At 43.2% G+C, this 16,085-nt stretch overlaps 1 protein-coding gene across 1 annotated transcript in view; it reads left to right on the forward strand.

Annotated features, from left to right (window-relative positions):
* Positions 1-1,541: 1,541 nt before the first annotated feature.
* The window catches only part of shank3a (SH3 and multiple ankyrin repeat domains 3a), a 383,230-nt gene continuing 368,686 nt past the window's right edge, over positions 1,542-16,085 (forward strand). Inside the window, exons 1-2 of the mRNA XM_029758638.1 lie at positions 1,542-1,740; positions 1,836-1,921. The gene's annotated coding sequence lies outside the window, so the exon portion shown is untranslated. The remainder of the gene's footprint in view (positions 1,741-1,835; positions 1,922-16,085) is intronic.

Genomic DNA, 16,085 nt, shown 5'->3' on the forward strand with positions numbered 1-16,085 from the left:
CCAGACCCAAAACTGCAGACGACATGTAACCATGCCAGCGCAGGACCTCCACATCCAACTTCTTTACCTGCGAAATCATCTAAGCCCAGCCACTCGGACAGCTGATGAAGCTGAGGAGTGTTTATGTCTGTAATAAAGCCCTTTTGTGGGGTAAAAACTCATTCTTATTGGCTGGGCCTGGCTCCCCAGTGGGTGGGCCTGGCTCCAAAGTGGGTGGGCCTATGCCCTCACAGGGGCCCCTGCCCAGTCGTGTGAAATCCATATAGGGCCTAATGAATTTATTTCAATTGAGTGATTTCCTTATATGAACTGTAACTCAGTAAAATCGTTGAAATTGTTCACTATATAATAAAGGTCACTGCAAACTAGAAATAAGTAAACTGTAAGGATCTATGTGTAGCTGGTGCAGAGGAGTCAGGCGCAGGACAGCAGAGATGAGTAAATAAAAGTAACTTTACTCAAAGTCATCAAAATACAAGAGAATTACCAAGTCCACAAATACGGACCACAATACAACAAACAATCACTCACAAACAAACATGGGGAACAGAGGGTTAAATAATAAACAGGTAATTGGATGAGTGAAACCAGGTGTGTAAGACTAAGACAAAACAAATGGAAAATGAAAAGTAGATCTGCGGTGGCTAGAAGGCCGGCGATGTCGACCGCCGAATGCCGCCCAAACAAGGAGAGGGACCGACTTCGGCGGAAGTCGTGACATAAACATGCACAAAAAGGTCTGGTCTGCAATTTGGGGAAAATACTGGATAAGGTAGGGCAACATGTGTAACACATATGCACACTCATGCAGGCATGTAGACAGGCGCGCACACACACACATACATACACACACACACACACACACACACACAAACACACACACACACACACACACACACACACACACACACACACACACACACACACACACACACACACACACACACACACACACACACACATAGTGATGTCACTCACCATGATTGGCAGTATAGAGATTAATCAGTGTGTACTTTGGCATGATAGTGTAAAGAGAGGCTGGAGTAGCTGCTCAACATCAATCCTACAGTAAATACTCACTGTCTGCTGCCCTGTTTGTGTGTACGTGTTTGTGCGTGTGTGTTTGAGAGAGAAAGAGAATGAAAGACAACGTTTTATGGCGGTTATCAGGTGCCTGTATAGCAGGGCTGGCTCACACAAGACAGTTCCTGCCCCAACCCTGCTGCTTCCTCTTTGGCTGTTATACTGCTACTGTAGACCCAATGTTTGGGACTTATCTCTAAAGTTTGTCAGTGTTGGAGTGTTTGAATATTTTATTAATCTCCACACCCACCTCTATCTCTTTTTGTGTGTGTGTGCTTGCGCTCCAATGTTAGGATTGGGTGGAGGAAGGGGAGGAGGGGAGGAGGGGAGAGGATCGATAGGAGAGAGGGAGGAGAGGGAATTGTTCTGAAGGCTGCTGTGTGAATGCAGTATAAAACAACTTGACCATTGAATGACTGTTGATCTGAGAAATACAATATTTTCAGGTACTAGCCATTTTTCTCTGTCTTTACCATACAAGCACGAACAGATCTTGGTCTGTGTGTGTGCGTGTGCGCATGTGTATTTACTCACTGGACAGCCTGTGAAAGAGATTAAGGGTTTGCCTCTGAAATCTCTTTTGTCTTCCTTCCTTCTGGAAGTTCCCTCCCTGTACATGGGTTTCCATGGAGACGCCTCAAACAACATGCTGTTGCTGTATGTAGTCTCTGAGTGTGTGTGTGTGTGTTGTCTGCTGCTGTAAGCTGTGTTCAAAGCTCTTATCCCAACTCTCTGTCTCTCTCTCTGTCCAGGCCAGAAATGCTGCCTAATCTCTATGGTTACCTATGGCCTATGTCTCTCTCCTGTCTCCACTGAAACTCTTCGTCCTTCTCTGAGGGTAAGTTACACAAAACCTAGATGTTCTTTCTTCTTGGTTTTCTCATGTATTTCTCATTGAAATCTCATCAAGTTTTTATAGATTTAATGTCCTAAGGACACACAGCTGCTCTGTGCCTACTGACTTTTTCATACATTTTTCAGAAACAGTATTTCTTATGCATTTCTTATTAAACCCCTCATGGTAGACTGCTCTTTTGTTCCTGCTAATGATCTTATAATCTGTCTGTAGCACATTGCGGAGTTCTGTAGCACTCTCACTGTGACAAGCCTTTCTGATTTCCGAGTGTGCTGTTTCTTTGCTGGAAGTTTAGAAATATAATTTTGAAGATTTATTTCAGTAAGAGGGAGCTCAGGTATAGTCTGACATTTGTCACCATGAGGAGGTCACAGGATCTCATATACGTGTGCATTTCTGTGGAAGACCACACGGCAGAAGGCACAAACCTCTAGGCACTAATTGGAGGACAAGGTTAACATGTTGTAGATTGGCAGTCCCTAATGTGTGTTTGTGTAAAGCCTCTGCTGTGCAGGACCATTAACCCAATGAGTCATACCGCAACGCCGGCGCGATTTGGACTTCTAACCCCTTTTAGCCTTTTACTGCAGTGGGCTAAATCAAGGTCACACAGAGTGTTTATTGGTATTCATCTACTTTAAAACAAAAGTATACACCTCACACACATGATTATGGGCTTAAAAAGAAGATGACACCTGTACCATGTCAGATATTATCACGTTTAGGTAAGACCCAGATGCAGACAGTGTAGAAGAAACAATTTTATTACAAACCACAGGGGCAGGCAAACGACAGGTCAAGACAGGCCGGGGTCAATAATCCAGAACGGTGTGGTAAGGTACAAATTGGCAGGCAGTCTCAGGGTCAGGGCAGGCAGAACGGTCAAAACCAGGAAGGACTAGAAAACAGGAGCAAGAAACAGGCAGGAGCAGGGAAAGAAACGCTTGTAGGTTTTACGAACAAAATGAACTGGCAACAGACAAACAGAGAACACAGGTATAAATACCCAGGGGATAATGGGGAAGATGGGCGAAACCTGGACGGGGGTGGAGACAAGCACAAAGACAGGTGAAACAGATCAGCGTTTGACAGATATAGAGTTTAAATGTATTACATTTTGAGTTTGCGTCCCAATATTACACTTTATATACACCACAGACAACGGAAATATAACAAAACTGTTTGACAAAACAATCGATGTTTGTTAATGATGAAATGATGAAAAATATGAATAACATTCCACCCATGAGGCCACTAGGTTATTTGACTGCGGGAAAGGGCTAAACATTGTGTGTTTGTGCTACAGACTTCTGGGTGTGCCATTGGATTTGTCAATTTTTTCTGCATCCGTTGTTACCAAGTCTATGTGATTAATGGGTGCTGAACTAGAGCAGTGTTTGTGAGACAAGGGCGGATACCGAAGTGGCCTGGGGCCGGTCATTTTACAAAAACGTCTGTAAGAGTCCTAATGGTTTGAGCTACAAACTATTAAAAGTTATCTACTCTCACAAACACTCACATGCAACATGATTTGCTCTATGATGCTTAGAAGCCATGCAAGAGTCGTTAGAAGGTAAGAGGTTCTTCTACATAGAAAATCATAGGAAATCCAAGAACATAGTGTTTATAAAACTGCAATAAGCTCACATAGTTGCTGTCATCAACTCCAAACTCCACACAGTTGTTACTGACTAGTTGGATATTAATTTCACACTGAGCAAATAATTTGTGACTCGTTTCAGGGAACTAGGCGTATGTCGCGCATCACTACTTCACAGGAGAGCCGTTTGAACGTAAACTTAAAAAAATAATAATCTAAATGCGTTTTTTTTTGTCAGAAATGCCTTCTGGAACATGGGAACTTTCATGTGCCTTAATAACAGACTTGTATGTCATCTTTAAATACAATTAAAATTGTTAAATTACGAGCCTAGTTGGTTTAGCCACGGGAAAAATAAAGGAAACTTCCCGCTAGCCATGATTGGATGGACTGGACATGTGTTCATGTGTTCAGATTGGTCTGCCATGTAGCACGTTTCTGTCTATAACATGAGCTGGTCAGTATGTGTAGGTAATCCTTTCTAATGCTGCTTTTTTGAAAGATATCACGTAGTAGAACTGCAGTGTTGCTCTACACTTTCTGGAGGACTGAGTTTTGAAATCAGTGGAATGCCCAGTGGAATTAGAGTATGATAGCTAAGGAGATGGCGACAATTCTGGCGTTTGATTGCAAATATGCAGAGGGAGTCGAAAAGAGAACACACAGAAGGCTGTTATAAAACACTTGTCTCTGGATTACATCTTCAAACTAAGGGCAACCATGGCATCCGTGACAGAGAGGGAGAAGCGTCCATCCATGTATATTGGTAAGATGGTCTAGCTAGCTACATTTTCAGATATTACACATTTCTAATTTTGTCAGAAAGTCATTTTCATATGAAGTTAAAGCATACTGTTAGCTAGCGAACATTAGCTGTCTGGCTCTGTGTAGTATTATCATTTGTATCTCAGAGCCATTTGCATTGCTAGTTATAACGTAATGTTAGCTAGCTAGCTAGCTAACATTGAACCTGGTTGGTTAGCTACCTGCAGATTCATGCAGGGTAGTAACGTTATGAGTTGGGATTATGGTTCATTTTTTTGCTAGCTAGCTAGCTACATGTCTAAACAAAAGACTCCACTATGCAAGTAACCATTTCAATAGAATGTTCATGATGTCACTGCGATAACTGTTGATGGATTTATCTGGTAAATTTGCTCTGGCTAGCCAACTCCGATTTCAGAGCAAAAATGGTCAGAGTGAGCTGTTCTCTCATTTGTGTCTGGAAGTTGCTAGCAAGCTAGCCAACGTTATCCAGTTAGCTTGGGTGCTTGACTGCTGTTGTTAAGTCAGAACGCTCGGATCAACCCTACTCCTCGGCAAGAGCGTCCAGTGTGTGCTCTGAACACTCCGAGAACGAAACGCTCTAAATTTATGAACTGACAATCTGACAGTGCTCTGAGTTTACGAACGCCCAGAGCACACTCTGACACTCCAGATTGAATTTACAAACACACCTGTAGTATAAACTAGCCTTTAGTCTTGAAATCTTTGGTTGTTTAGAAAACGGCCTCACATGTAAGTCCTTAAAGAGATGGGTGGGGCTAAGGTTTAAGAGGGTATGAACAATGCTGAATGGGTGTAGACAAGGAAGAGCTCTCCATTAGGTTTAACAAAACATTCAAGGGCAATTTTCTCAAAAGTTTATCAACTTTTAAAGCAGAATTACTTTCCCATTGTTCCTCAACTGTAGTGTATGATACACCATTTTCTAGCTCTGTATCTCTACTTTTATCCAATGTAAAAAAAATAAACATTTCAAATGACCGAATCGAGCCAGTCGTTCATATTTCTTTATAAAAATGTAATTAAATGGTGTGTAATTTTTACCCCACTTTTTCGTGATTATGATCTTGTCTCATCGCTGCAACTCCCCAACGGGCTCGGGAGAGGCGAAGGTCGAGTCATGCGACCTCCGAAACATAACCTGCCAAACTGCGCTTCTTTACACCCGCTCGCTTAACCCGGAAGCCAGCTGTACCAATATGTCGGAGGAAACACCATTCAACTGACAACCGTTGTCAGCCTGCAGGTGCCCAGCCTGCCACAAGAAGTTGCTAGAGCGCGATGAGCCAAGTAAAGCCCCTCCGGCCAAACCCTCCCGTAACAACGCTGTGCCAATTGTGCACCACCCTATGGGACTCCCAGTCACGCCCAGTAATATTTCTTAGATTTTTTTTACCTTTATTTAACTAGGCAAGTCAGTTAAGAACAAATTGTTATTTTCAATGCTGTAAGTACAGAAATGTGACCGGCCAGCCTCCCGAGTTGCACAGCCGTCTAAGGAACTGCATCAGTGTTGTGCCATCACTACAGCCTGGGGTTCGATCCCAGTCTGTGTCATTGGGGCGGCAGGTAGCCTAGTGGTTAGAGCATTGGACTTGTAACCGAAAGGTTGCAAGATCGAATCCCCGAGCAGACAAGGTAAAAATCTGTCGTTCTGCCCCTGAACAAGGCAGTTAACCCACTGTTCAGTGGGTTAATGTGTGTGTGTGTGTGTGTGTGTGTGTCTGGCGCCGTGCCGGGAGACCGACAGTTCAACGTTTCCCAACGTTTGTTTATTCATCTAAGATGATTTAGTTATCATTGTGGGCTAATGAAAAGAAATACCTTTCAGTTGTCTGTTAACCCTATCAGTCCCGAGGCCCCAGCTAAAATAAAATTGTCATTTATCTGACTTTCATATACTGTATCTGCATGTCCAGCCCTTATATTTAGCCTCACAATGAAGTTTTTACCATTTTCTTTTCAGGACAACCATGCTGTAAGTACAGAAATGTGACCGGCCAGCCTCGAATCCCCGAGCAGACAAGGTAAAAATCTGTCGTTCTGCCCCTGAACAAGGCAGATTTTTACCTTGTCTGCTCGGGGATTCGAGGCTGGCCGGTCACATTTCTGTACTTACAGCATGCATATAAATTAATTTTTATTAGGTTTCTGCTTTGGCTGACTTTATTTATTTATTTTTTAATTTGTCAATATAGCTCATGAATTCACCTGTTTATGTCAAATTGTTTTGTGTTCTACTTGTAGCCCTGGTTGTCCTGAAAAGAAAATGGTAAAAACTTAATTGTGAGGCTAAATATAAGGGCTGGACATGGAGATACAGTATATGAAAGTCAGATAAATGACAATTTTATTTTAGCTGGGGCCTCGGGACTGATAGGGTTAACAGACAACTGAAAGGTATTTCTTTTCATTGGCCCACAATGATAACTAAATCATCTTAGATGAATAAACAAACGTTGGGAAACGTTGAACTGTCGGTCTCCCGGCACGGCGCCAGACACACACACACACACACACACACACACACACACACACACACACACACACACACACACACACACACACACACACACACACATACACACACACACACACACACACACACACACACACACACACACACACACACACACACACACACACACACACACACATACACACACAAACACACACACACACACACACACACACACACACACATACTCCCACACCCACACACACAGAGAGAGAGAGCGAGAGAGAGATTGAGGGAGCAGTGGATAATTGGCAGCTATTGTTTTCCTGAGCGAGTGTTTGTTTGCGTGTCAATGAACTAAATAAGGCTTCAGTCTAACAAGGCTAAAGAGCAACTGTCTGATATGACAATCCCTAAGAGGAGAGATAACACTTTCAACTCTGTTAATAGTCACACACACAGTAACAGCGAGACATAGACAAATGTAAACATACAGTCTGTCTAAGCGTTTTGCTTGCAATTCATATTAGGGAGACAGTTATCTTATTTAGCTAAAATTCTGTATAATACTTGTTTTATTATACTGCTTGTGTTTTTCTGAATTGTGTATATTTGCAGAGAGTTTCACAGTCTGTTGGCTTCCTGAAGAGAGAGGCTATATTCAACAAGTGGAAAGGGGGCAGAGCATCATACTGTTCATTCTGTAGCTGTGGGGGTTAGACCTTTAGTTAATTAGTTAAACGAATAATCAGCTCAGTAATCATGATAATAATAACAACCATAGCCTGTCTGATTAGGAACCTACAGTTGAATTCGGAAGTTTGCATACACATTAGCCAAATACATTGAAGCTCAGTTATTCACAATTCCTGACATTTAATCCTAGTAAAAATTCCCTGTCTTAGGTTAGTTAGGATCACCACTTTATTTTAAGAATGTGAAATGTCAGAATAACAGTAGAGAGAATGATTTATTTCAGATTTTATTTCTTCATCACATTCCCAGTGGGTCAGAAGTTTATATGCACTCAACTAGGATTTGGTAGCATTGCCTTTAAATTGTTTAACTTGGGTCAAACGTTTCGGGTAGCCTTCCGAAAAGCTTCCTACAATAAGTTGGGTGAATTTTGGCCCATTCCTCCTGACAGAGCTGGTGTAACTGAGTCAGGTTTGTAGGCCTCCTTGCTCGCACACACTTTTTCAGTTCTGCTCACAAATTTTCTATAGGATTGAGGTCAGGGCTTTGTGACGGCCACTCCAATACCTTGACTTTGTTGTCCTTAAGCCATTTTGCCACAACTTTGGAAGTATGCTTGTGGTCATTGTTCATATGGAAGACCCATTTGCGACCAAGCTTTAACTTCCTGACTGATGTCTTGAGATGTTGCTTCAATATATCCACCTAATTTTCCTACCTCATGATGCCATCTATTTTGTGAAGTGCACCAGTCCCTCCTGCTGCAAAGCACCCCCACAACGTGATGCTGCCACCCCCGTGCTTCACGGTTGAGATGATGTTCTTTGGCTTGCAAACCTCCCCCTTTTTTCAACAAACATAACAATGGTCATTATGGCCAAACAGTTCTATTTTTGTTTCATCAGACCAGAGGACATTTCTCCAAGTACAATCTTTGTCCCCATGTGCAGTTGCAAACCGTAGTCTGGCTTTTTAATGGCGGTTTTGGAGCAGTGGCTTCTTCCTTGCTTTCAGGTTATGTCGATATAGGACTCGTTTTACTGTGGATATAGATACTTTTGTACCTGTTTCCTCCAGCATCTTCACAAAGTCCTTTGCTGTTGTTCTGGGATTGATTTGCACTTTTCGCAACAAAGTACGTTCATCTCTAGGAGACAGAACGCGTCTCCTTTCTGAGTGGTATGACGGCTGCATGGTCCCATGGTGTTTATACTTGTGTACTATTGTTTGTACAGATGAACGTGGTACCTTCAGGCGTTTGGAAATTGCTCCCAAGGATGAACCAGACTTGTGGATGTCTACAATTCTTTTTCTGAGGTCTTGGGTGATTTCTTTTGATTTTCCCATGATGTCAAGCAAAGAGGCACTGAGTTTGAAGGTAGGCCTTGAAATACATCCACAGTTACACCTCCATTTGACTGAAATTATACCTGTCAGACGCTTCTAAAGCCATGACATCATTTGCTGGAATTTTCCAAGCTGTTTAAAGGCACAGTCAACTTAGTGTATGTAAACTTCTGACACACTGGAATTTTGATACAGTGAATTATAAGTGAAGTAATCTGTCTGCAAACAATTGTTGGAAGAATTACTTGTGTCATGCACAAAGTAGATGTCCTAACCGACTTGCCAAAACTATGGTTTGTTAACAAGAAATTTGTGGAGTGGTTGAAAAACTAGTTTTAATGACTCCAACCTAAGTGTATGTAAACTTCTGACTTCAACTGTATGTTATTCTTTAGCTTTAATCATCTCTGTTATATACTGTATGTATACTCTCTCTCTCTCTCTCACTCGATCTTTCTCTCTCGCTCTCTCTCTTTGCCTCACTCATTCTCTCTCTCTCTCTTTATCTGTTTCTTCCTCCCTCTCTCTCTTTCTCTCTCTCTCTCTCTCTCTCGCTCTCTCTCTCGCTCTCTCTCTCTCTCGCTCTCTCTCTTTCACCTTCTCTTTCTTTAGCTCCCCCCTCTTTCTCTCTCTCTCTCTCTCACTGTCAGTCTAATCTACCACACAATGATATTCTTATGTATACAGTGCATTCGGAAAATATCCAGATCCCTTGACTTTTTCCAAATTTTGTTAAGTTACAGCCTTATTCTAAAATGTATTAAATTATATTTGTTCCTCATCAATCTACACAGAATGCCCCATAATAACAAAGCACAAACAGGTTTTTAGAAATGTTTGCTAATTTATTCAAATAGATAACAGAAATACCTTATTTATTTGCAAATGTATAATATTTATTATTATTTTTTACTTATTTATATAAGTACTCAGACCCTTTGCTATGAGACTCAAAATTGAGCTCAGGTGCATCCTGTTTCCATTGATCATCCTTGAGATGTTTCTACAACTTGATCTGTGTCCACCGGTGGTAAATTCAATGTATTGGACATGATTTGGAAAAACACACACCTGTCTATATAAGGTCCCACAATTGACAGTTGTTGTGGCGTTGTATTGATTAATGTGACGACTGCTGCTCGTCGAATGATTAACGGTTCATAATTACGTGATTAAATGAATCAGGCAATTATTAACTCATTAACCTGTGGCATCATGGGAAAGTTTTAGCTTTATTGAGTTTCTATTTCCCAAATTAACTCAAAGAATATCAGAATATTGATTTTACAACAGTCACGAATTAATACATTTCCTCTACAGTCTCATTCTGAATGTCGCATAATCCGGGAATCTGCACGAACCCGAGTCTCACCAAATAAGTCCGTACCACACCAATTGAGCTGATTATTTATTTGCTAACAAGCTAAAATGATAATATAAGATACACATACGCAAACACAGTCTAGGCTATTGATTAGAACTTAGTACAATGAAACAGCTCCCTAGTGGGCCAACACAATATGACACGTGTTACACAAAATGGGGATTTCAAAAGAGAGTGAGAGAGAGAGAAAAACACACTTGGGTGCATGATAGAAAAACACACTTGGGTGCATTTGTCAGTTATGCTTATTTTAACCCAACCTTGCCCCGAACTGCCGCTCTTATGGGTCAGAATATAATGATGTAATTTGGTGTTGAAGGTCTCCGATGGGTGTCTCTGCGTGGACCGGATTCCGACTTCTCTGATGACGGTCCGTCTTCGGTTACCGGGTGTAACTCTCTGTTTCTTCTCACGATGTCAGTGTCCTTTCTCTTAGTGGTCTGTTTCCTCGCCCTTGCTCTGAAGAGGGGTTTTCGGAGGAGAGCTAATCAGCCGTGTGGATGGTTCCAGCGTGGGAAGGAAAACAGTGTAGACACACGAATCCTTGGAGAGTGGTGACCGGGTGGTCCTGCTTGAATTCACCCCCTTTAGATACAGCTACTCGTCCGTAGCATAGGTTGTTAAAAGGTTCCTTTGTCTTCTTCAACCTCGGGTTGCGTTTTGGGTTTGCTGACCACTCAGACCTTGGCTGCAGCTCAGGGTCACTTAGTCTGGCATGTTAATTCTTAAGTCACATGTTTTATACCTTCGGGTCAGAAATGGGCGTTTCCGCCTTTAGGGCAATTCTGTGGGCGTACCAAGTTACTCAGATCCAATTTAGACGACTAACTTCACATTTCATCTTTACAAAAACATTATCTTTGATCTGGACATTTTCCACACAAGTACAATATGCAAACATCAGGCACATATTTGGAAAACTCATCAAGTTTCAATGTTGTTGTTATAACGTCGTCCATTAACTTTAATTAACATAACAAAAATGACATTCATTTTCATATTCCATCTATCGTCATTACCACCATTGTTGCTGATGAAACCTATTGTCCCAAAGTCCATTTATTGCATGTTAATGTTCTGAGAACAGTTCTCCATAGTGAGAGGACAAAGGGATTGTGTCTGCTGCCCTCATCTACATACCTCTCGATCTCTTCCCCTCTACTGGGTATGAGAGATCTCTCTGTAGGATTGTGGTCTACGGTAACCTGACCCGAGCAGGCCAGTCATGACACAGTGCATGTCAGAGCAAAAACCAAGCCATGAGGTTGAAGGAATTGTCCGTAGAGCCCCGAGACAGGATTGTGTCAAGGCACAGATCTGGGTAAGTGTACCAAAAAAGTTTACAGCATTGAAGGTCCACAGGAACCTTCAATGACCTCAATCATTATTAAACGGAAGAAGTTTGGAACTACCAAGACTCTTCCTAGAGCTTGCCACCCGGCCAAACTGAACAATCGGGGGAAAAGGGCCTTGATCAGGGAGGTGACCAAGAACCCGATGGTCCCTCTGACAGAGCTCCAGAGTTCTTCTGTGGAGATGGATGGGAGAACCTTCCAGAAGGAGAACCATCTCTGCAGCATTCCACCAATCAGGCCTTTTATGGTAGAGTGGCCAGACGGAAGCCAATCCTTAGTAAAAGGCGCATGACAGCCTGTTTGGAGTTTGCCAAAAGGCACCTAAAGGACTCAGACCATAAGAAAAAAGATTCTCTGGTCTGATGAAACAAAGATTTGACTCTTTGCCCTGAATGCCAAGCGCCACGTCTGGAAGAAACCTGGCATCATGAAGCATGGTGGTGGCGTCATCATGCTGTGGGAATGTTTTTCAGTGGCAGGGACTAGGAGACTAGTCAGGATCAAGGGAAAAATGAATGGAGCAAAGTACAGAGAGATCCTTGATGAAAATCTGTTCCAGAGTGCTCAGGACCTCAGACTTGGGCAAAAGTTCACCCTTCAACAACAGGACAACAACCCTAAGCACACAGCCAAGACAACACAGGAGTGGCTTCGGGACAAGTCTCTGAATCTCCTTGAATGGCCCTGCCAGATCCCAGACTTTAACCCAATCGAACATCTCTGGAGAGACCAGAAAATAGCTGTGCAACGACGCTCCCCATCCAACCTGACAGAGCTTGAGAGGATCTGCAGAGAAGGAAGAAGAAACTCCCCAAATACAGGTGTGCCAAGCTTGTAGCGTTATACCCAAGAAGACTCGAGGCTGTAATCGCTGCCAAAGGTGCTTCAACAAAGTACTGAGTAAAGGGTCTGAATACTTATGTAAATGTCATTTTTCAGATTATTTTTAATACATTTGAAAACATTTCTAAAAACCTGTTTTTGCTTTGTCATTATGGGCAATTGTGTGCAGTTAGATTGGGGAAAAAACAATTGAATAATTTTTAGAATAGGCTGTAACGTAACAAAATGTGGAAAAGGTCAAGGGGTCTGAAAACATTCCGAATGCACTGTACTCATGTAAGTTATATTAATCAACTGTTATTACTACACCACAGGATGTGTGTGTGTGATGTGGTGCTAGTTTGCTGGGATTCATTGTAGTCGTGACGATTTGTGTCTGTTTTTCTCTCCGTTTGATTGCTGTCGCTCTGAGTAAGCGTTCTGCAAGAGAACACACACTGACATGACTTAACCTTAATACCACACACACACACACACACACACACACACACACACACACACACACACACACACACACACACACACACACACACACACACACACACACACACACACACACACACACACACACCTTAGATGACAAGGGTCTAGTTTATTCCCTCTGCCAGCTGTTCACACCAATCAAGCAGGCTGACAAACACTGTTACCTAGTAGGAGATGAGACAGGGGAATCACCTCCCAAATTTATTTTACATCTATTAATTCAGCTATCAAACAAATTCAGTAGTCAGTAGTAGTTTAGTGTGCAATAACTTTGGTTAGTCACCTCCATATTTGTTCACCGTAATAAAACAAATTATTAAGAAAAACATATACACACAACAACAAAAAACAACTGATCAGACATAATTACTGTACATTGAGATGAGAACATGCATTGATTGAGAACATACAGCCAGTGAGTCTTTAGGGACATACATACATACATACATACATACATACATACATACATACATACATACATACATACATACATACATACATACATACATACATACATACATACATACATACATACATACATACATACATACATACATACATACATACATAGATACATAGATAGATAGATAGATAGATAGATATGTTTTCTGGATTGGCTGTGGAGAGTTGAATCTCTCTGTCTCTCCATCCTCTCCACTCCATCACCTAATGTCCCCAACACACACAGCTGACCTTCTACATTTCCCAGCACATCTATCTACCACTTTCATCCACCTGCTTTCTCTCTGCTATCTTTCTTTCTCCCCTTCTTCCTTTATCTCCCAGCCCTGCTCTCTCTTAGTCATTCTCCTGTGCGTCATAGGTGCTCTCATATTCCTTTATTCATTTTCTTCAGCTCTCTATCTACCTTTCTCCTCGCATGTGCATAGGTGCTCTCTCTCTCCTTCTCCCTCTTACATCTGCATGCTAGTCATCACTTTCATCCTTTGTCTTTGTTTCTCTTCATTATTTCTCCCTCTCTCTTGCTCTCTCTTTCTGTTCCAATCAGTCACTCTTTTCCTCCCAGTGTTTGGGTAAAATCACCATGAAAGGAAGCCATGAAAAAAATGCCACACGTGACCCACCACCTATATTTGGTCCTATGTACTGTAGCAAAATCTGATTTAAGACATTTATTTTTTTACTTTGGATAAAAGTTGGGAGCTGAAAAATTGTATATCATACAATGCAGTTGAGGAACAATGAAAGTTGATGAACTTGTAACCCCACTTTTGAGAAAATGGCCATGAATGTTTTGGTACACCTACTGGAGAGCACTTCTTTTTCTACACCCATTCAGCATCATTCACACCCTCTTAAGCCTTAGCCCCACCTCTTTAAGGAGTCATTTACATTTACGTCATTTAGCAGACGCTCTTATCCAGAGCGATTTACAAATTGGTGCATTCACCTTATGATATCCAGTAGAACAACCACTTTACAATAGTACATCTATGTCTTTTTTTGGGGGGGGGGGGGGTAGGGGGGGGTTAGAAGGATTACTTTATCCTATCCCAGGTATTCCTTAAAGAGGTGGGGTTTCAGGTGTCTCCGGAAGGTGGTGATTGACTCCGCTGTCCTGGCGTCGTGAGGAAGCTTGTTCCACCATTGGGGTGCCAGAGCAGCGAACAGTTTTGACTGGGCTGAGTGGGAACTGTGCTTCCGCAGAGGTAGGGAGGCGAGCAGGCCAGAGGTGGATGAACACAATGCCCTTCTTTGGGTGTAGGGACTGATCAGAGCCTGAAGGTACGGAGGTGCCGTTCCCCTCACAGCTCCGTAGGCAAGCACCATGGTCTTGTAGCAGATGCGAGCTTCAACTGGAAGCCAGTGGAGTGTGCGGAGGAGCGGGGTGACGTGAGAGAACTTGGGAAGGTTGAACACCAGACGGGCTGCGGCGTTCTGGATGAGTTGTAAGGGTTTAACGGCACAGGCAGGGAGCCCCGCCAGCAGCGAGTTGCAGTAATCCAGACGGGAGATGACAAGTGCCTGGATTAGGACCTGCGCCGCTTCCTGTGTGAGGCAGGGTCGTACTCTGCGAATGTTGTAAAGCATGAACCTACAGGATCGGGTCACCGTCCTGATGTTAGCGGAGAACGACAGGGTGTTGTCCAGGGTCACGCCAAGGCTCTTAGCACTCTGGGAGGAGGACACAATGGAGTTGTCAACCGTGATGGCGAGATCATGGAACGGGCAGTCCTTCCCCGGGAGGAAGAGCAGCTCCGTCTTGCCGAGGTTCAGCTTGAGGTGGTGATCCGTCATCCACACTGATATGTCTGCCAGACATGCAGAGATGCGATTCGCCACCTGGTTATCAGAAGGGGGAAAGGAGAAGATTAATTGTGTGTCGTCTGCGTAGCAATGATAGGAGAGACCATGTGAGGATATGACAGAGCCAAGTGACTTGTTGTATAGCGAGAATAGGAGAGGGCCTAGAACTGAGCCCTGGGGGACACAAGTGGTGAGAGCACGTGGTGCGGAGACGGATTCTCGCCATGCCACCTGGTAGGAGCGACCTGTCAGGTAGGACGCAATCCAAGAGTGAGCGGCGCCGGAGATGCCCAACTCGGAGAGGGTGGAGAGGAGGATCTGATGGTTCACAGTATCAAAGGCAGCAGATAGGTCTAGAAGGATGAGAGTAGAGGAGAGAGAGTTAGCTTTAGCAGTGCGGAGAGCCTCCGTGACACAGAGAAGAGCAGTCTCAGTTGAATGACCAGTCTTGAAACCTGACTGATTTGGATCAATAACATAATTCTGAGAGAGATAGCAAGAGAGCTGGCCAAGGACGGCACGCTCAAGAGTTTTGGAGAGAAAAGAAATAAGGGATACTGGTCTGTAGTTGTTGACATCGGAGGGATCGAGTGTAGGTTTTTTGAGAAGGGGTGCAACTCTCGTTCTCTTGAAGATGGAAGGCACGTAGCCAGCGGTCAAGGATGAGTTGATGAGCGAGGTGAGGTAGGGGAGAAGGTCTCCGGAAATGGTCTGGAGAAGAGAGGAGGGGATAGGGTCAAGCGGGCAGGTTGTTGGGCGGCCGGCCGTCACAAGTCGAAAGATTTCATCTGGAGAGAGAGGGGAGAAAGAGGTCAAAGCATAGGGTAGAGCAATGTGAACAGGACCAGCAGTGTCGTTTGACTTAACAAACGAGGATCGGATGTCGTCAACCTTCTTTTCAAAATGGTTTACGAAGTCATCCGCAG

The sequence above is a fragment of the Salmo trutta genome, chromosome 7 (genome assembly GCF_901001165.1).
Source record: "Salmo trutta chromosome 7, fSalTru1.1, whole genome shotgun sequence".
NCBI lineage: Eukaryota > Metazoa > Chordata > Actinopteri > Salmoniformes > Salmonidae > Salmo > Salmo trutta.